We start from the raw sequence: 27,282 nt of genomic DNA on the forward strand, positions 1-27,282 counted from the left end.
GGCGCCATAAATTGCGTTCCTATGCGTTTATGTGGCGCAACCAAATAGTTGCTGACAATTTAAAAAGTGATTTTATATACAGGTAGTGGGTGAGAAGTTTTTCTATGTTTTGCTGTGGGGGAAAGGGTTATTTTTTTGGTGTGGAATTCATTATTGCAGCAGTGTGACAGTGTGAGTACCAGTATTCACCAGTAGATGGCAGAGTATCACCTGGGGACCATACTGGGGACAGAGTGCTTGTGCCAGGTGAAGGGAGAAAGGTGTCTGAAGTCTCGCGTGATTTGCTATTGCATTCATTCCTATTTTTTTTTTTTTTTTTTTACAGTTCCAGCACATGCACCCCTGTCATGTTGTGTGTGTGTGTGTGTGTGTGTGTGTGTGTGTGTGTGTGTGTGTGTGTGTGTGTGTGTGTGTGTGTGTGTGTGTGTGTGTGTGTGTGTGTGTGTGTGTGTGTGTGTGTGTGTGTGTGTGTGTGATACTGAGCAGAGTATTTTCTGTTTTACAGGTGAGATGATGATACTGGGAATGCACATACTGTATAAATGACGTTTTGGGGAAGATATATGTTTGGGGAGAGTATTAACTGTGTGTGTAACCTTGCTGGGGAACTATGGAGTGTGAGATAGCAAGAGTGAGTGGGTCCATTAGCAACTAGCATGGGGACTGCTACTAGTAGCTGCAGCAGCAGGGGCAGAAGCCATGTTAGAGCCTTGAGTGAGGTGTGCTAAGCTGGGCTGGAGTAAGATGGTACTGGGATGTTCCGTGGTGTTGATGATATGGGATATGGTGATATCATGTAATGTAAGGTGACATGTTATGAATGTTGGATTTATACTATACAGGGAAGTGAATGTTTTGATACTGTGACTTGATTATTGCATATGGGATATTGAATAATGGTTACTGTATATTTTGGATTTTGATATAGCCTATTTGGATATTGTAATTTTGAGGTTATTGTGATTTAGTCTGTGAGACTTCAGTTCATTCATTCCAGCACATGCATCCCTGTCGTGTGTGTGTGTGTGTGTGTGTGTGTGTGTGTGTGTGTGTGTGTGTGTGTGTGTGTGTGTGTGTGTGTGTGTGTGTGTGTGTGTGTGTGTGTGTGTGTGTGTGTGATACTGAGCACAGTATTTTCTGTTTTACAGAGAAAACAACAAAAATAAAACAAATGTGTAACACCAGTTGGAAACATCTGTCCTGTTACACTTAGACGGCTTGACCAAGTAGGAACCTCAAAATACTACCATCACATTTCGTGCCGTTTATTGATTTAGACTATTGTTCTTATTTATTTATAGTTCTTCTTAACTTGCATGGTACTGCTTTGTAGGCTACAGAGAATCAAAGAGGCCTATTAGGGGATTCTATGTTTGTTTATGCAGGGTTTGTTTGGCTGCCAGGCTGGGAGCTGCTTGGACCATTAGCAGGTATGCCCACGCCATGGCAACATATTAATAATAATAATATAATATTATTCATTTATAATATTAGTCTATTAGAATAAATCTATTAGGCCTATTATGGTTGACAGTGATATTTAACTCTACAGATTGCAGAGGCATTGCGTCTGCCACTCTGCCTGCCCCCTTACCTTTATCGAACAAACACAAACAAACAACAAACAAACACACACACACATATATATATATATATATATATATGTGTGTGTGTGTGTGTGTGTGTGTGTGTGTGTGTGTGTGTGTGTGTGTGTGTGTGTGTGTGTGTGTTGTTCGATTTATGATCACTGAAAGGATAGTCATTGAGCCAACAAGGGTTAAGTAGCCTACTGTTCTATATTACACCATTTAAAATATGATTTATTTTGGGGGTCACAGCCTGAAAAGGTGGTTCTCAACCTGCCATGGTGTACCTTGACAGATTATCATTGTTGACACTGTTGACTAACCAAAAGCATTGGCTTTGACTCTAGGCTCTTCTGCAGCTGTTGATAAACTTACGTGTGTGTGTGTGTGTGTGTGTGTGTGTGTGTGTGTGTGTGTGTGTGTGTGTGTGTGTGTGTGTGTGTGTGTGTGTGTGTGTGTGTGTGTGTGTGTGTGTGTGTGTGTGTGTGTGTGTGTGTGTTCGCTCTCATTCACCCGAATTGTATACCTTTAAAACAGCCTCCATTCAAAATGATCTAGCTTTGCATGGGAATGTCGACCTGTAACCACTGTTCTATAAGAACAGGTTCACTGTATTGTCAGGTCCCCTAACCTAATCAGTATATTTTGCCCTGCTATATTTATGCTCTTCTAACCAGTTTTGTGATAAAGATCAGTACAATTGTACTATGATTTTATACTCTTGTCATTCATTTGACAGCCTGACTTGAGAAACCTTATTGTGTTGAGTTCCCTTTAACTCAGCCAACTAAAGGTTGGCTTAGTCTAACATGCATTGTTGCACACTTATATATTTTTAAGTTAATTGACAGTTGTGATTGATTAGCCCACACTTGTCCCATTTGTGTCTCAGTAATACCAGCTCCACACATGTTTGTGGTCATCTTCATACCCTGGACCTCTGGAAGCTGTAGAAAGACCTACACATCAACAGTGTACCAGCCCAGTCTGTCACAACCTGGCACAAGGTGGTAAAAATGGCACCACAGCCTGTAGCCAGTCGTAGCAATGGCCAAGACGGAGAGGGAGAAAACGGACCATCTTCTGTGACTGCAGCAATGACCGGTGAGGCGATAGAGATGATATATTTCCATAAGCCTGTCTCTGATTGCATGTTCAAGTCATCTTGTTATATAGTCCACAACCTTTGGTATAGAAATTACCTGAATAAGAGAACTCTCGCTCCCTGTCTTCAAATCCAAAGAAAGGGCTCCTTTATGGTAACACACAACGTTTCAGTCTGTTAAACGTTCATCAGGCTATCTGTAGCCTGGTGAAGGTCTAACACTGGGTCGGGACCCTTTGTTGGGTCCCTTCTTTTTTGTTTCCTACATTTAGTTTTTAATATTTCAAATATTTTCAAAACTCATTCCCCAAAATGCTAAATTGTTCATGAATTAAAAACAATTCAATGACCAACGTTTAGATTTTCCTATTTAAAGCCCTTTTATTGCATTTGAAGACTGTACTTTTTTTTCCTTCTTTCTTCTGGGTTCGTTGGACCATTGTTTGGTCTTCTCCTCGAGGCACCTTTAACAAAATCAAAGATATAGTTTACAGAATCTTTTTAATTGTCAAATTTCAGCAGTTTGTCAATGGGAAGCCCCTGCTGTTCCCGGTGATGGAGAAAACCAAACCACCTCCAAATAAAAAGGTATTCAAGACAAAATACATCTATGCATTATGAATAAACATAAAACCTGTATGTAGTATTGCTTACTGTAATGGTTTAGATTTTTGTTCTTTTGAAGAAATGGATAAACTGGTGATGCATCATTAACAAGATCAATGCCTTCGTGGCCAAGACCATAAATGCATATTTTAGAATATATAATGACTTGTATTCATGTGATGTACTACACAACAATAAACAAAAAGTTGAATTGATGACTTCTACAACCTCAGGTGTGATCTACAAGGTTTTTCCATTCCAGGTGTGATCTACAAGGTGTCTCCATTCCAGGTGTGATCTACGAGGAGGAGACCAACTACAGTCAGAGATGGGTGTGTGTCCTTTTTATTATGACAGGGGTCTCTCTTACTGCACAGCAAGGAAACACTTTTGTATTTCACAGCTAGTTATACTATTTCTATACAGGAATCTCCAGCAATCACATACCTAGCATCCCTATTCTGGGCATGTCATAATAGGTGAACATTCAGCAAATCTATCTATTTCAAAGATCACAACATGTCGCAACTCAATGCTTTGTGAGCTTGTCCATTGGCTATTATTGCCATATTCTACATTGAATTAGTTAATAAGACAATAAGTAAAATACATCTATTTTGTTACAGTTAAGGCAGGTTTGAGAATATTTAATGAATTATATTCATGTGATATATAATCAATTCTAAACTCGCCACAAAAAGTTCGGAAATCTAACTTTGGTCGATTACATCTTCCCTTTAATAAACCCAAATGGTATTGTATTTTTATTACATTTTTATTGTTGATTTGGCCCCTTTACAACGAAGTACAGCTTGTAAGCATCGGGCATTCGAGGCATGAGCTACACAGCCAAACGTGTGGGTAGCGCCGACCAGAATCTTTCCAAAATGGCTTGCAATATACTGTTCTGCTGGCATTTACTCTCGTTTTGGGCTTCCCTGACACTGAGCTTAACATTAACAAAGTGTAAAAATTGCCAATATGTGTTGTTTTTTCTTTTCCTTATTACTGTGGGAGAGTGCAATCATTTAATGCCCCAAGTAACAAAGGTGAACACCAAAAGAACAGTATTGCAGGCCTGCCAGGCCATTTTGACCATTTTTGGAGGGGCGCTACCCACACGTTTGGCTGTGTTGCTCATTCCACGAATGCCAGATCCTTACAAGCTGTACCTCATTGTAAAGGTGACAAATCAACAATAACAATGATATCAAACACAATACCATTTGGCACAATTTTTTTTTTTAAACTCTTTATTTCTCAATGATTTTTAATTTTTTTCAATAATACAAAACAATAAGACAATAAGCAGGATAGACAAAAAATTAGATCAAAAATAAGGTACATAAATAAAAATACAGTAAAATAAAATAAAAGGGGTCATGGGACGCCCGGCACAGCTGTCAGGCAGTTATATTTATAGGATTAGTAAATAACATGTACATGTAGGATATCATCAACACCATTTCATAACACCATTTGGCACAATTAAAGGGGGGATATAATGGACCGAATGTTGGCAAATTTTGGGTCGGCGCTACCCACACGTTTGGCTGTGTAGCTCATGCCTCGAATGCCCGATGCTTACAAGCTGTACCTTGTTGTAAAGGTGACAAATCAACGATAAAAATGATATAAAACTCAATACCATTTGGGTTTATTAAAGGGGAGATATAATCGACCAAAGTTAGATTTCCGAACTTTTTGTGTCAGGTTTATATGATGTCTAACAAAACAATAATCAACAATATCACTTCTACAACCTCAGGTGTGCTCTACATGGTGTCTCGAGGTGTCTCAGCAACAGAGGAGACCAACTACAGTCACTGAGATGGGTGTGTGTTCGATTGTTATGTTTGCTTAACACATGACATCATGATCAGAACAGCTTTTGATTGGTCTGTGCTTAACACAAAGTGAAACATGGGAGCGGTTTGCACCGCTCAAAAACCACAGAGCAAGGCAATACAAGCAAATAGAGCAAATGGAGCAATTAACCTTGCGTCACCAGGCTTTCTCTGGGGGGAAAGCCTGATATTTGTTTACAACGGGCCGCTTGATCCGGTCTAGGCAGAAACCACAAGCAGAAGAAGCGGCGTCGCTTTGTTTTGGATCCCCGCCTTTGGTTTCCCCAATCCCTATTAAAATGCTCGGGTAGCCTAGTGTAGTCTTGCCAGTCGCTACGAGTCAGACTAAAATATGCATATACCAAACAAATTTTCCAAAAGCAAAACCACGCTACATCAAGGGGTTTATTAATTCGGCCCTAAAAGTTTGTCCTTGAGCACAGGGAAAGTTTGTCCTTGAGCACAGGGACTCGACCGGATCAAACCCCGAAAAGTGAAGCAGCGTTTCCGGCAGCACTTTACAAGCCAGGCGCTGCGCCTGGTCTGAAATCTTTAGCGCCCGGCCAAGACGCATAGCGAAAAGCCCTAAACGTCACCAGTGCCTGCTTGTTTTCATCACATACACACGTCCAGAGCAGCCCACCATCACAAATGTTCACCGGGGCTTTAACGGTGCAAGGACGAGATTTAGATTTCTTTTAAAACCACTATAGTACATTTTGCGATTTGGGACTAATACAGTAGATGGACTTCACATTTCGCCTACACGACGCTGCGCTGCGGCGCCACCCGCGAGCATGTTTCTCCTCCCGGGGTGGAGAGGAGGAGGAGAGAGTGGCTGGCACAATGCAGCCTGCCGCCCTGCCCTGAGCGGCTCAGGGCTGAGCCTTTGTTTAGTTTACCTCCGCGGTGGATATCCTGGCTGTTACCCGCGACTCACGTAGAAAAACTTGCAAAAGTATTTAACTCCAGCACGGGAGGGATGTGTTACGTGTTGTGAACTTGTGTAGGCTACTGCATGAGAATCACGCACCACTCCGTGAGTTAGTTTCACAGGACTTTGTGCGGGTGCTCAATAAAGCCTTCCGTGTGAAAAGCTTTACTATTTATGTTGGTTTAATGTGTAAGATTAAACATAGCAGCGCCAATACCACGTTACCCAACCCTAAGACGATAGTATAGCGTCTGATCACTGGTCATCACCAGCACACAGTAGCACTAGCAAGCTAGGTAGCTATGTTATTGTTCGTCATGTCAGACCAACGTAAACCTGTTACCCCGGTCAATACATAGGCTTCAAAATAAGAGCCAGTCGGTGGACTTCAAAACAAAATAAGAACGATTGGTACTTAAATGTAAAGTAGCCTATAAACAAGCTCGCCAACGTTTGGTTTAGCTGTGTAATGCTGTGAGCTTGTAGATCAGCTATTTTCAAATAGCAGATGTACAGGGTCAAAGTAGCTAAACTGGTTTTGCTACACAATGTTGAATAAATGTGAATAATGATAGCATAATGTAGTTGCATTTTCCTTTTTCACACCAACTCATTAATATTTTGAGGGCAAAAATGATAACTGATTTAATCAAAAATCAAATATGTTTTGATTTGTTTGTTATAAGCAACTTCTCTCTTATTTAACGTCACTTAATATTTTGAGGGCAAACATAAGAATTAATATAATAAAAATGTATCAAGAAATGCATTTTAATTAAGCAAATTAATTAATTAATTAAGCAAAATTTTCCGGCTCGCGCGCAAGTGCGCGAGCCTATGCTTCCCCCCTGGTCAAGACTTTTTCCTGCAGGAAACCCTGTGAAGCGATCCTAGGCTAGGAGCAATACAAAGAGCAAGCAAAACAAAGCAATGGGTACAAAGTATTGAGACTAATGTGAAAGCAGAGCATAGCAAGCATTCATAGAGGATGTACACAGGAAGCACACCTACCTAGAGTGTATGCACATGCATACAGTGATATGGCAAATCAAGTGGCAAAGTGTGTTTAACATTGTTATTGTCTTTAAATGCAATCAGATAGGACTTTTCTGTTTGGATGTTTGGGCTGTCAAAGCCTGAAAGTAGTTTTTTCCCACTCAGCACAAGCATTACTCCATAACTTTCGGGTATGATGATTATGTCGCTTGCATTCCCTCTATAGATAAAGACTCTCAAACAAAAACAGACAAATTTAGGTTTAGACTCAACTGTCGGTAAAGGCTAAGGCGAAAAGTTGAGTTTTAAGAAGAGATCAATGATGATGTTGAATCAAGGCGATGTCTAATAGTGGAAGTCAGAGAAATAGCGGAAGTTCTTTTAAATTGTTAAATAATGTCATGTTTTGTTCCAGAGAGCAGATGACCAGTCACTGAAGACAGAAACACAGGAGGAAGTGGAAATGTTGAAGATTGTTCCTGCTCAGGAAGAAGTCAACTTCTCAACATCTTCATGATGGTGGTAATGGCTGATATGCTTGCCTGTTTTTCATGCGAGGCTTGCCCCGCTCCCTACCTCCCCGTCCTTGCTTCCCAGACCGCTCCGCCACCAACACGGCCTCCCGTTTATGCGAGAGCTGGCGAAAACTTGTGCGCACAATGTGCACGTGTATCTTTAGTCAAGTAATGTGCAAATGAAGGAGAAGGCAGAAGAATTACACTCCTGATCACTTGCAATCAACACAGACTAAAGCAACAAAAACAGCCACACGGCTGATGTGGGCATATGAGAATCCCTCTTTACCAGGTGGGCAGTGGGCGTGGTTTTGAGGTTGGGTTTAGGCATAATTTCTGTAGGGTTAAGCATAGTTTTTGAGGTTGGGGTTAGTTTTAGGCTCATAACCATTCCCACCAGGGCAAAACACCTGGAAAAGAGGGATTCCTGTGGATATGCATGTGAATGCAGGGGAGAGGAATGGGATTCAGGATTAGCTGCAGCTTGAGTTTTCTGTGTGTGTGTGTGTGTGTGTGTGTGTGTGTGTGTGTGTGTGTGTGTGTGTGTGTGTGTGTGTGTGTGTGTGTGTGTGTGTGTGTGTGTGTGTGTGTGTGTGTGTGTGTGTGTTGGGGGGGGGGGGGGGCAACACAGTTATCACTTTTGTTGAGAATTAGGGATGTCTGAGGGATGTCTGATATCGGCCATCGGACGATATTGGTGTAAAAATGTATCTGGAAATATCAGTTAATATGCTCTTCTAACCAGTTTTGTGATAAAGATCAGTACAATTGTACTATGATTTTATACTCTTGTCATTCATTTGACAGCCTGACTTGAGAAACCTTATTGTGTTGAGTTCCCTTTAACTCAGCCAACTAAAGGTTGGCTTAGTCTAACATGCATTGTTGCACAATACTTATATATTTTTAAGTTAATTGACAGTTGTGATTGATTAGCCCACACTTGTCCCATTTGTGTCTCAGTAATACCAGCTCCACACATGTTTGTGGTCATCTTCATACCCTGGACCTCTGGAAGCTGTAGAAAGACCTACACATCAATAGTGTACCAGCCCAGTCTGTCACAACCTGGCACAAGGTGGTAAAAATGGCACCACAGCCTGTAGCCAGTCGTAGCAATGGCCAAGACGGAGAGGGAGAAAACGGACCATCTTCTGTGACTGCAGCAATGACCGGTGAGGCGATAGAGATGATATATTTCCATAAGCCTGTCTCTGATTGCATGTTCAAGTCATCTTGTTATATAGTCCACAACCTTTGGTATAGAAATTACCTGAATAAGAGAACTCTCGCTCCCTGTCTTCAAATGCAAAGAAAGGGCTCCTTTATGGTAACACACAACGTTTCAGTCTGTTAAACGTTCATCAGGCTATCTGTAGCCTGGTGAAGGTCTAACACTGGGTCGGGACCCTTTGTTGGGTCCCTTCTTTTTTGTTTCCTACATTTAGTTTTTAATATTTCAAATATTTTCAAAACTCATTCCCCAAAATGCTAAATTGTTCATGAATTAAAAACAATTCAATGACCAACGTTTAGATTTTCCTATTTAAAGCCCTTTTATTGCATTTGAAGACTGTACTTTTTTTTCCTTCTTTCTTCTGGGTTCGTTGGACCATTGTTTGGTCTTCTCCTCGAGGCACCTTTAACAAAATCAAAGATATAGTTTACAGAATCTTTTTAATTGTCAAATTTCAGCAGTTTGTCAATGGGAAGCCCCTGCTGTTCCCGGTGATGGAGAAAACCAAACCACCTCCAAATAAAAAGGTATTCAAGACAAAATACATCTATGCATTATGAATAAACATAAAACCTGTATGTAGTATTGCTTACTGTAATGGTTTAGATTTTTGTTCTTTTGAAGAAATGGATAAACTGGTGATGCATCATTAACAAGATCAATGCCTTCGTGGCCAAGACCATAAATGCATATTTTAGAATATATAATGACTTGTATTCATGTGATGTACTACACAACAATAAACAAAAAGTTGAATTGATGACTTCTACAACCTCAGGTGTGATCTACAAGGTTTCTCCATTCCAGGTGTGATCTACAAGGTGTCTCCATTCCAGGTGTGATCTACGAGGAGGAGACCAACTACAGTCAGAGATGGGTGTGTGTCCTTTTTATTATGACAGGGGTCTCTCTTACTGCACAGCAAGGAAACACTTTTGTATTTCACAGCTAGTTATACTATTTCTATACAGGAATCTCCAGCAATCACATACCTAGCATCCCTATTCTGGGCATGTCATAATAGGTGAACATTCAGCAAATCTATCTATTTCAAAGATCACAACATGTCGCAACTCAATGCTTTGTGAGCTTGTCCATTGGCTATTATTGCCATATTCTACATTGAATTAGTTAATAAGACAATAAGTAAAATACATCTATTTTGTTACAGTTAAGGCAGGTTTGAGAATATTTAATGAATTATATTCATGTGATATATAATCAATTCTAAACTCGCCACAAAAAGTTCGGAAATCTAACTTTGGTCGATTACATCTTCCCTTTAATAAACCCAAATGGTATTGTATTTTTATTACATTTTTATTGTTGATTTGGCCCCTTTACAACGAAGTACAGCTTGTAAGCATCGGGCATTCGAGGCATGAGCTACACAGCCAAACGTGTGGGTAGCGCCGACCAGAATCTTTCCAAAATGGCTTGCAATATACTGTTCTGCTGGCATTTACTCTCGTTTTGGGCTTCCCTGACACTGAGCTTAACATTAACAAAGTGTAAAAATTGCCAATATGTGTTGTTTTTTCTTTTCCTTATTACTGTGGGAGAGTGCAATCATTTAATGCCCCAAGTAACAAAGGTGAACACCAAAAGAACAGTATTGCAGGCCTGCCAGGCCATTTTGACCATTTTTGGAGGGGCGCTACCCACACGTTTGGCTGTGTTGCTCATTCCACGAATGCCAGATCCTTACAAGCTGTACCTCATTGTAAAGGTGACAAATCAACAATAACAATGATATCAAACACAATACCATTTGGCACAATTTTTTTTTTAAACTCTTTATTTCTCAATGATTTTTAATTTTTTTCAATAATACAAAACAATAAGACAATAAGCAGGATAGACAAAAAATTAGATCAAAAATAAGGTACATAAATAAAAATACAGTAAAATAAAATAAAAGGGGTCATGGGACGCCCGGCACAGCTGTCAGGCAGTTATATTTATAGGATTAGTAAATAACATGTACATGTAGGATATCATCAACCTTCATAACACCATTTGGCACAATTAAAGGGGGGATATAATGGACCGAATGTTGGCAAATTTTGGGTCGGCGCTACCCACACGTTTGGCTGTGTAGCTCATGCCTCGAATGCCCGATGCTTACAAGCTGTACCTTGTTGTAAAGGTGACAAATCAACGATAAAAATGATATAAAACTCAATACCATTTGGGTTTATTAAAGGGGAGATATAATCGACCAAAGTTAGATTTCCGAACTTTTTGTGTCAGGTTTATATGATGTCTAACAAAACAATAATCAACAATATCACTTCTACAACCTCAGGTGTGCTCTACATGGTGTCTCGAGGTGTCTCAGCAACAGAGGAGACCAACTACAGTCACTGAGATGGGTGTGTGTTCGATTGTTATGTTTGCTTAACACATGACATCATGATCAGAACAGCTTTTGATTGGTCTGTGCTTAACACAAAGTGAAACATGGGAGCGGTTTGCACCGCTCAAAAACCACAGAGCAAGGCAATACAAGCAAATAGAGCAAATGGAGCAATTAACCTTGCGTCACCAGGCTTTCTCTGGGGGGAAAGCCTGATATTTGTTTACAACGGGCCGCTTGATCCGGTCTAGGCAGAAACCACAAGCAGAAGAAGCGGCGTCGCTTTGTTTTGGATCCCCGCCTTTGGTTTCCCCAATCCCTATTAAAATGCTCGGGTAGCCTAGTGTAGTCTTGCCAGTCGCTACGAGTCGGACTAAAATATGCATATACCAAACAAATTTTCCAAAAGCAAAACCACGCTACATCAAGGGGTTTATTAATTCGGCCCTAAAAGTTTGTCCTTGAGCACAGGGACGTAGAGTGGTTTCCGCTCTCGACCGGATCAAACCCCGAAAAGTGAAGCAGCGTTTCCGGCAGCACTTTACAAGCCAGGCGCTGCGCCTGGTCTGAAATCTTTAGCGCCCGGCCAAGACGCATAGCGAAAAGCCCTAAACGTCACCAGTGCCTGCTTGTTTTCATCACATACACACGTCCAGAGCAGCCCACCATCACAAATGTTCACCGGGGCTTTAACGGTGCAAGGACGAGATTTAGATTTCTTTTAAAACCACTATAGTACATTTTGCGATTTGGGACTAATACAGTAGATGGACTTCACATTTCGCCTACACGACGCTGCGCTGCGGCGCCACCCGCGAGCATGTTTCTCCTCCCGGGGTGGAGAGGAGGAGGAGAGAGTGGCTGGCACAATGCAGCCTGCCGCCCTGCCCTGAGCGGCTCAGGGCTGAGCCTTTGTTTAGTTTACCTCCGCGGTGGATATCCTGGCTGTTACCCGCGACTCACGTAGAAAAACTTGCAAAAGTATTTAACTCCAGCACGGGAGGGATGTGTTACGTGTTGTGAACTTGTGTAGGCTACTGCATGAGAATCACGCACCACTCCGTGAGTTAGTTTCACAGGACTTTGTGCGGGTGCTCAATAAAGCCTTCCGTGTGAAAAGCTTTACTATTTATGTTGGTTTAATGTGTAAGATTAAACATAGCAGCGCCAATACCACGTTACCCAACCCTAAGACGATAGTATAGCGTCTGATCACTGGTCATCACCAGCACACAGTAGCACTAGCAAGCTAGGTAGCTATGTTATTGTTCGTCATGTCAGACCAACGTAAACCTGTTACCCCGGTCAATACATAGGCTTCAAAATAAGAGCCAGTCGGTGGACTTCAAAACAAAATAAGAACGATTGGTACTTAAATGTAAAGTAGCCTATAAACAAGCTCGCCAACGTTTGGTTTAGCTGTGTAATGCTGTGAGCTTGTAGATCAGCTATTTTCAAATAGCAGATGTACAGGGTCAAAGTAGCTAAACTGGTTTTGCTACACAATGTTGAATAAATGTGAATAATGATAGCATAATGTAGTTGCATTTTCCTTTTTCACACCAACTCATTAATATTTTGAGGGCAAAAATGATAACTGATTTAATCAAAAATCAAATATGTTTTGATTTGTTTGTTATAAGCAACTTCTCTCTTATTTAACGTCACTTAATATTTTGAGGGCAAACATAAGAATTAATATAATAAAAATGTATCAAGAAATGCATTTTAATTAAGCAAATTAATTAATTAATTAAGCAAAATTTTCCGGCTCGCGCGCAAGTGCGCGAGCCTATGCTTCCCCCCTGGTCAAGACTTTTTCCTGCAGGAAACCCTGTGAAGCGATCCTAGGCTAGGAGCAATACAAAGAGCAAGCAAAACAAAGCAATGGGTACAAAGTATTGAGACTAATGTGAAAGCAGAGCATAGCAAGCATTCATAGAGGATGTACACAGGAAGCACACCTACCTAGAGTGTATGCACATGCATACAGTGATATGGCAAATCAAGTGGCAAAGTGTGTTTAACATTGTTATTGTCTTTAAATGCAATCAGATAGGACTTTTCTGTTTGGATGTTTGGGCTGTCAAAGCCTGAAAGTAGTTTTTTCCCACTCAGCACAAGCATTACTCCATAACTTTCGGGTATGATGATTATGTCGCTTGCATTCCCTCTATAGATAAAGACTCTCAAACAAAAACAGACAAATTTAGGTTTAGACTCAACTGTCGGTAAAGGCTAAGGCGAAAAGTTGAGTTTTAAGAAGAGATCAATGATGATGTTGAATCAAGGCGATGTCTAATAGTGGAAGTCAGAGAAATAGCGGAAGTTCTTTTAAATTGTTAAATAATGTCATGTTTTGTTCCAGAGAGCAGATGACCAGTCACTGAAGACAGAAACACAGGAGGAAGTGGAAATGTTGAAGATTGTTCCTGCTCAGGAAGAAGTCAACTTCTCAACATCTTCATGATGGTGGTAATGGCTGATATGCTTGCCTGTTTTTCATGCGAGGCTTGCCCCGCTCCCTACCTCCCCGTCCTTGCTTCCCAGACCGCTCCGCCACCAACACGGCCTCCCGTTTATGCGAGAGCTGGCGAAAACTTGTGCGCACAATGTGCACGTGTATCTTTAGTCAAGTAATGTGCAAATGAAGGAGAAGGCAGAAAAATTACACTCCTGATCACTTGCAATCAACACAGACTAAAGCAACAAAAACAGCCACACGGCTGATGTGGGCATATGAGAATCCCTCTTTACCAGGTGGGCAGTGGGCGTGGTTTTGAGGTTGGGTTTAGGCATAATTTCTGTAGGGTTAAGCATAGTTTTTGAGGTTGGGGTTAGTTTTAGGCTCATAACCATTCCCACCAGGGCAAAACACCTGGAAAAGAGGGATTCCTGTGGATATGCATGTGAATGCAGGGGAGAGGAATGGGATTCAGGATTAGCTGCAGCTTGAGTTTTCTGTGTGTGTGTGTGTGTGTGTGTGTGTGTGTGTGTGTGTGTGTGTGTGTGTGTGTGTGTGTGTGTGTGTGTGTGTGTGGGGGGGGGGGGGGGGCAACACAGTTATCACTTTTGTTGAGAATTAGGGATGTCTGAGGGATGTCTGATATCGGCCATCGGACGATATTGGTGTAAAAATGTATCTGGAAATATCAGTTAATATGCTCTTCTAACCAGTTTTGTGATAAAGATCAGTACAATTGTACTATGATTTTATACTCTTGTCATTCATTTGACAGCCTGACTTGAGAAACCTTATTGTGTTGAGTTCCCTTTAACTCAGCCAACTAAAGGTTGGCTTAGTCTAACATGCATTGTTGCACAATACTTATATATTTTTAAGTTAATTGACAGTTGTGATTGATTAGCCCACACTTGTCCCATTTGTGTCTCAGTAATACCAGCTCCACACATGTTTGTGGTCATCTTCATACCCTGGACCTCTGGAAGCTGTAGAAAGACCTACACATCAATAGTGTACCAGCCCAGTCTGTCACAACCTGGCACAAGGTGGTAAAAATGGCACCACAGCCTGTAGCCAGTCGTAGCAATGGCCAAGACGGAGAGGGAGAAAACGGACCATCTTCTGTGACTGCAGCAATGACCGGTGAGGCGATAGAGATGATATATTTCCATAAGCCTGTCTCTGATTGCATGTTCAAGTCATCTTGTTATATAGTCCACAACCTTTGGTATAGAAATTACCTGAATAAGAGAACTCTCGCTCCCTGTCTTCAAATGCAAAGAAAGGGCTCCTTTATGGTAACACACAACGTTTCAGTCTGTTAAACGTTCATCAGGCTATCTGTAGCCTGGTGAAGGTCTAACACTGGGTCGGGACCCTTTGTTGGGTCCCTTCTTTTTTGTTTCCTACATTTAGTTTTTAATATTTCAAATATTTTCAAAACTCATTCCCCAAAATGCTAAATTGTTCATGAATTAAAAACAATTCAATGACCAACGTTTAGATTTTCCTATTTAAAGCCCTTTTATTGCATTTGAAGACTGTACTTTTTTTTCCTTCTTTCTTCTGGGTTCGTTGGACCATTGTTTGGTCTTCTCCTCGAGGCACCTTTAACAAAATCAAAGATATAGTTTACAGAATCTTTTTAATTGTCAAATTTCAGCAGTTTGTCAATGGGAAGCCCCTGCTGTTCCCGGTGATGGAGAAAACCAAACCACCTCCAAATAAAAAGGTATTCAAGACAAAATACATCTATGCATTATGAATAAACATAAAACCTGTATGTAGTATTGCTTACTGTAATGGTTTAGATTTTTGTTCTTTTGAAGAAATGGATAAACTGGTGATGCATCATTAACAAGATCAATGCCTTCGTGGCCAAGACCATAAATGCATATTTTAGAATATATAATGACTTGTATTCATGTGATGTACTACACAACAATAAACAAAAAGTTGAATTGATGACTTCTACAACCTCAGGTGTGATCTACAAGGTTTCTCCATTCCAGGTGTGATCTACAAGGTGTCTCCATTCCAGGTGTGATCTACGAGGAGGAGACCAACTACAGTCAGAGATGGGTGTGTGTCCTTTTTATTATGACAGGGGTCTCTCTTACTGCACAGCAAGGAAACACTTTTGTATTTCACAGCTAGTTATACTATTTCTATACAGGAATCTCCAGCAATCACATACCTAGCATCCCTATTCTGGGCATGTCATAATAGGTGAACATTCAGCAAATCTATCTATTTCAAAGATCACAACATGTCGCAACTCAATGCTTTGTGAGCTTGTCCATTGGCTATTATTGCCATATTCTACATTGAATTAGTTAATAAGACAATAAGTAAAATACATCTATTTTGTTACAGTTAAGGCAGGTTTGAGAATATTTAATGAATTATATTCATGTGATATATAATCAATTCTAAACTCGCCACAAAAAGTTCGGAAATCTAACTTTGGTCGATTACATCTTCCCTTTAATAAACCCAAATGGTATTGTATTTTTATTACATTTTTATTGTTGATTTGGCCCCTTTACAACGAAGTACAGCTTGTAAGCATCGGGCATTCGAGGCATGAGCTACACAGCCAAACGTGTGGGTAGCGCCGACCAGAATCTTTCCAAAATGGCTTGCAATATACTGTTCTGCTGGCATTTACTCTCGTTTTGGGCTTCCCTGACACTGAGCTTAACATTAACAAAGTGTAAAAATTGCCAATATGTGTTGTTTTTTCTTTTCCTTATTACTGTGGGAGAGTGCAATCATTTAATGCCCCAAGTAACAAAGGTGAACACCAAAAGAACAGTATTGCAGGCCTGCCAGGCCATTTTGACCATTTTTGGAGGGGCGCTACCCACACGTTTGGCTGTGTTGCTCATTCCACGAATGCCAGATCCTTACAAGCTGTACCTCATTGTAAAGGTGACAAATCAACAATAACAATGATATCAAACACAATACCATTTGGCACAATTTTTTTTTTAAACTCTTTATTTCTCAATGATTTTTAATTTTTTTCAATAATACAAAACAATAAGACAATAAGCAGGATAGACAAAAAATTAGATCAAAAATAAGGTACATAAATAAAAATACAGTAAAATAAAATAAAAGGGGTCATGGGACGCCCGGCACAGCTGTCAGGCAGTTATATTTATAGGATTAGTAAATAACATGTACATGTAGGATATCATCAACCTTCATAACACCATTTGGCACAATTAAAGGGGGGATATAATGGACCGAATGTTGGCAAATTTTGGGTCGGCGCTACCCACACGTTTGGCTGTGTAGCTCATGCCTCGAATGCCCGATGCTTACAAGCTGTACCTTGTTGTAAAGGTGACAAATCAACGATAAAAATGATATAAAACTCAATACCATTTGGGTTTATTAAAGGGGAGATATAATCGACCAAAGTTAGATTTCCGAACTTTTTGTGTCAGGTTTATATGATGTCTAACAAAACAATAATCAACAATATCACTTCTACAACCTCAGGTGTGCTCTACATGGTGTCTCGAGGTGTCTCAGCAACAGAGGAGACCAACTACAGTCACTGAGATGGGTGTGTGTTCGATTGTTATGTTTGCTTAACACATGACATCATGATCAGAACAGCTTTTGATTGGTCTGTGCTTAACACAAAGTGAAACATGGGAGCGGTTTGCACCGCTCAAAAACCACAGAGCAAGGCAATACAAGCAAATAGAGCAAATGGAGCAATTAACCTTGCGTCACCAGGCTTTCTCTGGGGGGAAAGCCTGATATTTGTTTACAACGGGCCGCTTGATCCGGTCTAGGCAGAAACCACAAGCAGAAGAAGCGGCGTCGCTTTGTTTTGGATCCCCGCCTTTGGTTTCCCCAATCCCTATTAAAATGCTCGGGTAGCCTAGTGTAGTCTTGCCAGTCGCTACGAGTCGGACTAAAATATGCATATACCAAACAAATTTTCCAAAAGCAAAACCACGCTACATCAAGGGGTTTATTAATTCGGCCCTAAAAGTTTGTCCTTGAGCACAGGGACGTAGAGTGGTTTCCGCTCTCGACCGGATCAAACCCCGAAAAGTGAAGCAGCGTTTCCGGCAGCACTTTACAAGCCAGGCGCTGCGCCTGGTCTGAAATCTTTAGCGCCCGGCCAAGACGCATAGCGAAAAGCCCTAAACGTCACCAGTGCCTGCTTGTTTTCATCACATACACACGTCCAGAGCAGCCCACCATCACAAATGTTCACCGGGGCTTTAACGGTGCAAGGACGAGATTTAGATTTCTTTTAAAACCACTATAGTACATTTTGCGATTTGGGACTAATACAGTAGATGGACTTCACATTTCGCCTACACGACGCTGCGCTGCGGCGCCACCCGCGAGCATGTTTCTCCTCCCGGGGTGGAGAGGAGGAGGAGAGAGTGGCTGGCACAATGCAGCCTGCCGCCCTGCCCTGAGCGGCTCAGGGCTGAGCCTTTGTTTAGTTTACCTCCGCGGTGGATATCCTGGCTGTTACCCGCGACTCACGTAGAAAAACTTGCAAAAGTATTTAACTCCAGCACGGGAGGGATGTGTTACGTGTTGTGAACTTGTGTAGGCTACTGCATGAGAATCACGCACCACTCCGTGAGTTAGTTTCACAGGACTTTGTGCGGGTGCTCAATAAAGCCTTCCGTGTGAAAAGCTTTACTATTTATGTTGGTTTAATGTGTAAGATTAAACATAGCAGCGCCAATACCACGTTACCCAACCCTAAGACGATAGTATAGCGTCTGATCACTGGTCATCACCAGCACACAGTAGCACTAGCAAGCTAGGTAGCTATGTTATTGTTCGTCATGTCAGACCAACGTAAACCTGTTACCCCGGTCAATACATAGGCTTCAAAATAAGAGCCAGTCGGTGGACTTCAAAACAAAATAAGAACGATTGGTACTTAAATGTAAAGTAGCCTATAAACAAGCTCGCCAACGTTTGGTTTAGCTGTCTAATGCTGTGAGCTTGTAGATCAGCTATTTTCAAATAGCAGATGTACAGGGTCAAAGTAGCTAAACTGGTTTTGCTACACAATGTTGAATAAATGTGAATAATGATAGCATAATGTAGTTGCATTTTCCTTTTTCACACCAACTCATTAATATTTTGAGGGCAAAAATGATAACTGATTTAATCAAAAATCAAATATGTTTTGATTTGTTTGTTATAAGCAACTTCTCTCTTATTTAACGTCACTTAATATTTTGAGGGCAAACATAAGAATTAATATAATAAAAATGTATCAAGAAATGCATTTTAATTAAGCAAATTAATTAATTAATTAAGCAAAATTTTCCGGCTCGCGCGCAAGTGCGCGAGCCTATGCTTCCCCCCTGGTCAAGACTTTTTCCTGCAGGAAACCCTGTGAAGCGATCCTAGGCTAGGAGCAATACAAAGAGCAAGCAAAACAAAGCAATGGGTACAAAGTATTGAGACTAATGTGAAAGCAGAGCATAGCAAGCATTCATAGAGGATGTACACAGGAAGCACACCTACCTAGAGTGTATGCACATGCATACAGTGATATGGCAAATCAAGTGGCAAAGTGTGTTTAACATTGTTATTGTCTTTAAATGCAATCAGATAGGACTTTTCTGTTTGGATGTTTGGGCTGTCAAAGCCTGAAAGTAGTTTTTTCCCACTCAGCACAAGCATTACTCCATAACTTTCGGGTATGATGATTATGTCGCTTGCATTCCCTCTATAGATAAAGACTCTCAAACAAAAACAGACAAATTTAGGTTTAGACTCAACTGTCGGTAAAGGCTAAGGCGAAAAGTTGAGTTTTAAGAAGAGATCAATGATGATGTTGAATCAAGGCGATGTCTAATAGTGGAAGTCAGAGAAATAGCGGAAGTTCTTTTAAATTGTTAAATAATGTCATGTTTTGTTCCAGAGAGCAGATGACCAGTCACTGAAGACAGAAACACAGGAGGAAGTGGAAATGTTGAAGATTGTTCCTGCTCAGGAAGAAGTCAACTTCTCAACATCTTCATGATGGTGGTAATGGCTGATATGCTTGCCTGTTTTTCATGCGAGGCTTGCCCCGCTCCCTACCTCCCCGTCCTTGCTTCCCAGACCGCTCCGCCACCAACACGGCCTCCCGTTTATGCGAGAGCTGGCGAAAACTTGTGCGCACAATGTGCACGTGTATCTTTAGTCAAGTAATGTGCAAATGAAGGAGAAGGCAGAAGAATTACACTCCTGATCACTTGCAATCAACACAGACTAAAGCAACAAAAACAGCCACACGGCTGATGTGGGCATATGAGAATCCCTCTTTACCAGGTGGGCAGTGGGCGTGGTTTTGAGGTTGGGTTTAGGCATAATTTCTGTAGGGTTAAGCATAGTTTTTGAGGTTGGGGTTAGTTTTAGGCTCATAACCATTCCCACCAGGGCAAAACACCTGGAAAAGAGGGATTCCTGTGGATATGCATGTGAATGCAGGGGAGAGGAATGGGATTCAGGATTAGCTGCAGCTTGAGTTTTCTTTGTGTGTGTGTGTGTGTGTGTGTGTGTGTGTGTGTGTGTGTGTGTGTGTGTGTGTGTGTGTGTGTGTGTGTGTGTGTGTGTGTGTGTGTGTGTGTGTTTGGGGGGGGGGGGGGGGGGGGGCAACACAGTTATCACTTTTGTTGAGAATTAGGGATGTCTGAGGGATGTCTGATATCGGCCATCGGACGATATTGGTGTAAAAATGTATCTGGAAATATCAGTTAATAACACATTTTTATTTATTTTATGTTATAACATTTTATTTGATTTATTTGTGTTAACCAATATCGGACATCCCTATTGAGAATACTATGCTAAATGTTGTGAAAGGTGTGATCCTTCTCCCAGTACTCAATTACGTTTTCTTGAACCTAGACAGTTTAACGCAAAACCCATGATTAATTTCAAGTGAACTGCTCTGAACTACTGAGCTCTATAGATACCGAGCACCAGTGTTGAATTAGTCTTGGGTCGCGCAAACGGACATACACTGGACATACACTGATCCTCACCAACGCTTTAGTGTCACATGTTGTTTTAACAAAGAAAGACCTGTATAGTAGGTGTTGAGCGACTTGTGCGGGACGTCTCTAGATAGGCGACCCCCCCCCCCCCAAACATTGAATCACCAATGCACCACTGCCGAGCACCGTGATGATTCCCGTCTTTATTTTATTTTTTTGATTTTATTTTTTTATGCTGCATTCTCAGCTTACAGGAACACACACAACACATTCATTAACTGATAGGCTTCTAATGAAAACTGCTTCTCTGGAGCCCCTCAGTACGGCTGCAGACATGGAGATTTCAGTGAAGAATAATCTAATACAGGGGTCTTCAATGTTTTCAGCCCAAGGACCCCCTAGTTGAGAGAGAGAGATGAAGCAGGGACCCCCACAACAATCTCATAGATTCCATATAGTTTCATTGTTTGACAACACGATCATCAGTGTATTTTGGATTCATGTCTTTGAATTTGAGTTTCAGATATTTAACCACTTGAACCGTCAATACTCAAACTTTCACTTGGTACTTAGTCTGCTCTTTTTCTCCTCTACACCAAACCTCGTAGCCGAAAATAGCCGATCTACAAGCTCACAACGCAGATCTGCTATTTTTGGCTAAAGTTCTCAGAATATGGACGTTAGGGTTCAAGTGGTTAATATAAAAAAGTCAAACAAAGATTTGGAGGACCCCCTGTAGTAACTCTGAGGACCACCTAGGGGTCCCGGGCCCCCCCTTTGAAGACCCCTGATCTAATAGAACAATTTTATCAGACCACTGACGGTGTCAAACTCTGGGTTTTTAGTGACTGTTCTGTCAGCACTCTGCCCTCTGCTGTTTGAAGTTTAATTTTTGATTTAGCAGATTTTTAAGTACCGGTATGCAGCTAGACTCTATTTTAATCACCTCATGATAAATTGTTAATGTCTACTAATTATAGGTGTAGTCTTACACAGGTGTGTCCCAGTGAAGACCTGCAGTCTTCCCTCTGCCCCCCTGGGGGAATCCTACAAATATTATTCTAAACATGAGATGAAAACACCATGGTCTATAATAAGGCCATGGCTACACAGAGCTGGATTTTTCATATATCCCGGTTTTTCAGATATCCACATAGAAAAATATCTAGGTCTACATGGAGCTGGATATTTCATATATCCCGGTTTTTCAGATATCCTCATAGAAAAATATCTAGGTCCACACTACAAAGATATCTAGGTCTAACAAGCACACACACAGTAAAGTCTTCAGAGATATCCGGGTTCCCTGTCTACACGGATCCAGTGAATCGGATATTTTTCAATCCCTCCACTTATTTATCCGGTTTAAAAAATATCCAGCTTTGCAGACGAAATATCCAGCTTCGTGTGGCTGCAAGCCCCAACAGCACAAAAAAATGTCTAGCTTCAGAAATATCCAGCTCTGTGTTGCCATGGCCTAATTCAGAACCAAGCCAATGATAAGGATGAGGTCATAGTCTGAATTGAGACCCCAGGTAACTGGTGCCTTAAGCCAGGGTATGAATTCAGAATGAATACAGATTTCTGTCCCCACCCCTGGCATCTGAGCTGATGACTTCAATAAGAGTCAATGTAGTGCTTGGCGATAATAATTCATATTACCAGTACAGATGGCATACCTATGCTCAGCTACTCTGTCGCCCAGTCTCCTTAGTGTAACTACTAGCAATATAAAAGCAACCACAAGTGCATTCAAATCCATACACAACGTGGGTGGTATCGCAGTTTATAAAACTGGCGATGGGATAGGGTTGTGTGGCTAAAAACACGTGAAAGTGTTTGCCCTTAAGCTAGCAAAGCCTGAAAGCCATGTGCCAGGTTTGGAAGCAGGAAGGTAACTCCTGACTATGTTGTCTTTGATAGTCGAGCCCTTCTGAAACAAATTCCTGGGGGCTCACTGAATACCTCCCGTAGAGAATTGGCACTTTAAATGTCCCAGTTTTTGTTGTCGCTTCTTTGCTATAGCATGTGACAAAGTAAGGTTTCAGGGGTTGTTGTGGTTGGGGGGTGAGCAGATTCCTTCTTTCAAGTGACACGGCTCTGTCATGAGCCTGATTTGAGTCTGTAGTAGATTCCCTCTGTCTGAAACACTGCTGCATGTCCATTGAGTTTGGAAATCCTGATCAGAATCACGTGCGCCTCAGTCTCTGTACCTGACCATGAGGGATGTTCATAAAGTGTGTGCGTGCGTGTGTCTGCGTCAGTGAGTGAACTCTCTGACACTCTCTCTAGACCAGAGCTAAGCATCAGTAGGCCTAGTACATATACATACAATACTATTGTTTTAAATCGTCTTTTTACATTATTTTCCATCGAGGTCTAAAACGTTAAATCAGTTGTTGATCGGGTTTTCAAACGTTGAGTTGGCAAGTCTGTCGACGGTCTCACTCTCATTGTCGCCTGTACACTTAACGTTCCCGTATAAATCAAAACTGCCTTTAATAATCAAGATGCTAAAGAACTTTATTCCTTATTACAGATATCGAATGTATCAGTTTAAAGTCGTTGGTTGTCTTGTTAGCGGCAGCGCCAACTCGTTGGTTTCAACCTACGGTGACGGTTGATCATTTATCATTGTAGGCCTACATAATATAGCCTACAGTATAGCCTACACAATAATCTGTTTTTTTTTTTTTAAGAATATCTTTATTGTCAATGTCAAATACACAATGGGTTTACATCATTACAGTATAACCGAGACATTTCTTTTTTCTTTTTTCTCCCCAACCCATCCCTCCCCCCGTTGTCGTCATTGTCCTATCAGTCCACAGAACATTTAAGGTGAATAGAAAAAACAAAAACAAAAAGAAAGAAAAATTCACAGTAAAGTCATCAGTGGGTTGAACTGTTCGATACACACATATCCTCATCAAGTTTTAGACAGGTATTATGTCGGCGGAACATTTACAGATCCTGTCCCTACACAATGTATATTCCTTATATTTGATCAAACATATATTGAGCAAACCAATGAGCGTGTCTAAGGTATTGGCTGATCTGTTGGGAGTGCCTCCAGGTTAATAATCTGGTTTTAATCATATTTCCTTTTTCCTAGGCCTACAGGTTTTCAAACTCAAGGTGACAACGGTCTCATTGTCACCTGTACACCAAACTAAACCTTATTAATTAAAACTGCATTTAATAGTCGAGATGCTACATTACTTTATTCTTTACAGACATCGAATTTCTCAGTTTACAGCCATTTTGTTTAAACGGAGAAACTTGTTTACCGATGTTGGTTTCAACCAACGGTGATGGATGATCATTTAAATCCTGCATTTTCACAAATCTCGGTAGTTAATATATTTATAGTATTGCCTACTACTCACCGGTTATTCCTTATACAGCCAGCCATTTGTAATATTTTTATTGATTATTTATTGTGATTGTTTGTTGATTTGGCTATTTGTAGGTTGTTTGTTGATTTATGTTTGATAGAGTAGTGCTGTTCTTTGCTGCTCTTCGCTGAATGTTCAACTGCCACTCTCCGAACACCTCACCGGCACACTGGTCAACCGCGTAGTGCATTTACGCAATAGACTATTAATCAGTGTTGATTTTGTCTAATAAAAAATACACACTGCATAAATTCTCAGATTATGGATGACGGAACATTTTGACTTTTATGTTGACTTTAATGATATTTCTAAAAAAAATGCCCCACTGCCCCAAGCAGCTGGTCATTGTAGAATGCTGAAGTTATAAACAAAGTAGAAGTTGAAGATTCGTTTCATCAAAAGGCAGTGGATGACAGTTAACTTTTTTTCCGATGAAGACATAATTTGCCTTATACATTGCCTTATACAAACTTGGCAAGTGCAAATAGATTTTATTGTGAAGGGAGAAAATGCGTTTACATTTTTGAGCAGAGCTTCTGGAGGGAGCTACGCTCCAACATCTGGCTTTGTCCGGTTCTCAAAATGTTCGGTCAAAAAAGAACTGAACTGATAGTATTGTATACTGAACTGAACACCGATCCTTCACCGCTGATGGTCCTCAGTGATTCATCTTTTCTATTCGATATAACTATACTCGAAGGCTTAGAGGTATGGCAGCAGCATTTCCTGTGTCCATGTGACTCTAGGGGGTAGGAAATGAGATTCAGGATGAGTTGAAAAGTGATAAAATAACTTTATTTAATTAATGGATGTGTGGGGCTTAATTTGTGTTTATGCAAAACCCAACACAATCATCATCCCATTAGTTGAAAATACCGCCACTCGAGGGGCACGGTGGTGCAGTGGTTAGCACTTCGCCTCACAGCTCGAAGGTCCTGGGTTCGATTCCCGCCGGGGGAAGCTGTGGGCGTGTTCCTCCTCCCGCGTCATCAGCGCCCACACCCTAGGTGGGGTTGGCGATGGGGCCTTTCTGTGGTGAGTTTGCATGTTCTCCCCGTGTCTCCTTGGGCATAGGCCCTCACACAAAAACATGCAGTAGTCCTGGTTTCTATACACCCCTTCCCCCTAGCCAGCCGGGTAGTCCCCAATGTCCCCTGGCGTGGCAGGGGGAGAGTGGAAACCAGGACTACAGGTTAGGTAGTCACCGGGTGAGAAAAATGGGTTGCAAAACCGTGGGATAAAAAAGAAAAAAAAAGAAAATACCGCCACTCATGAATGTGTACCTTTTCTATGATGTTGCCTAAAACTGGAGGATTGATTTGGGGGTTTGTATTGCAAATTACACCATGATGACATCATGATCACGGTGTACTTTGCAATACAAACCCCAAAATCAATCCTCCAGTTCTAGGCAACACAGAAGGGGGGAACTTTTTTATTTCCACACAACTCCTCTAATAACTTAATCATAGTCTAAAATATTAATCATAGTTAAATATTGATAATGGGTGGTTCTCCCATTTAAGCACTTGTGCTTCATTTCTGCTCTGTAAAGCACTCCGTGTCGTGCGTGCATAGATCGGCCACGGTGATGTCCCGGCATCATGTTAACGTCGTCTTGTATGGTCCATTTCAATGTCTCGGCGCTAGCAGCGCTAGCAGCCCCCGTCCACATAACATGGAGCCAGAATGACGCTCTGTTTCCCAGAGCTCTGCGCACGGCATGCGCGTCACTAGCGCGCGTCATCAGCGAGTGCCGCTGAGGCTTATGGGTAATGTAGTGTTTTTGCTAATCTGGCGATAATATAGTAATATTTTTATTTATTGGACGTTTCCAGACGTCTTTGTGGCTATTTAGGCAATCAATGTGTTAATAGCCTGTTTATTGGTCCTATGGTTTCGTTTATTGCAATGACCTTCAGGTCAACCTTACTGTATGAAGAGCAAAACGTACATGGTTAAAACACCTGGGGCTGTATTTTGATTGTCTCAAGTAGCAGATCTTATGTCTTAACTTAAAGGCCTGTCCATACTGTCTCTGACCACCAAACATTTTGTCAGAGTTCCGACTTCCGACTTTCCGGGGTGCAGCGTTTCGAACTCTTAATTAAGAGTACTGTGAAAACACAAGTACATGCAACAAACACCACTCTGTACATCACCAAAATTAATTTTAAACCAGAGCGGTCATACAACAACATAACAATTGGGCCTTGGCCGCCTTTGTGGCCTTCGTTAGGTATACTGAATGGCAAGTGAACAGAAGGGTTATTCCGTAAAATGTGTTATGTGCTTGCACTCTTTTGCCTTCTGTGTTCGGGGTGGGTTGCAAGTGCACTGATGTATAGGCGCTCGCCATCCCTGTCTTCCTTCTCTTCTCTTCCTCCTCCTTAACCATCACCACTCCAACCAACTTGTTCTAGGTCCTCCATGTGTTCTTTTATGCTGATGATCTTCAAGTCGACCTCACTGTATGAAGAGGGCATTATGCCTCATAGGGACATTCTGCCTCCGTATGGGCATTCTGCCCCCTCATAGGGGCATTCTGCCCCCTCATAGGGGCATTCTGCCTTCTCATAGGGGTAACACCTGACTGTTAGTGTCCACCCAACTGCTGTCTATTGCTGCAATGCAAAAACCACCAACCATGTCTGGAGAAAGGAATATGAAGTGAACTCCACTGAACTGATAGTAGTTTATATTGAACTGAACACCATACCGATCTTGTTTCCCCTGAAGTCGGGGAGGGTTGCAATGGTGGCAATGTATACGTAATCTTCGCCCTCGCGGTCACATTGTTCATCCACAAGCACTGCCCGAACCAGGTGCTCTTTGTAGATCGCTGAAGTTATAAACAGAGGATAAGGGTCGTTTCATACCGTTATAAGGAGCCTAACTAATTTCGGTTCGGGAGGACGCCCCGACCCGAAGTTATTTAGGTTTGGGGGGAGTTCATCCATACTTTCTTAACGGCTAGTGCCGAAGTTACTTGTAAATATTGGAGGTCCGTGGCATGACAACGTTTGTGGCCGATGAATGAGCATTGCAGGGGGGATACAAATTTGACTTTCCCTCGCGCTGCACGCTGAATGACTGGAGGTCCAGTGAGCATGCATGCATGTAATCACACAGTCACAACTCGTCGTGGAAAACCTATCAACACGGAACACTAGCAAATAGCAATTAGCAAAGTTGTGTTTAAGCTCTTTTGTCTTTAAAACGGTCGGCGACGCGTTAGAGATA

The sequence above is a fragment of the Nannobrachium achirus genome (genome assembly GCF_963921795.1).
Source record: "Nannobrachium achirus genome assembly, chromosome: 16".
In the NCBI taxonomy this organism is placed as follows: Eukaryota; Metazoa; Chordata; class Actinopteri; order Myctophiformes; family Myctophidae; genus Nannobrachium; species Nannobrachium achirus.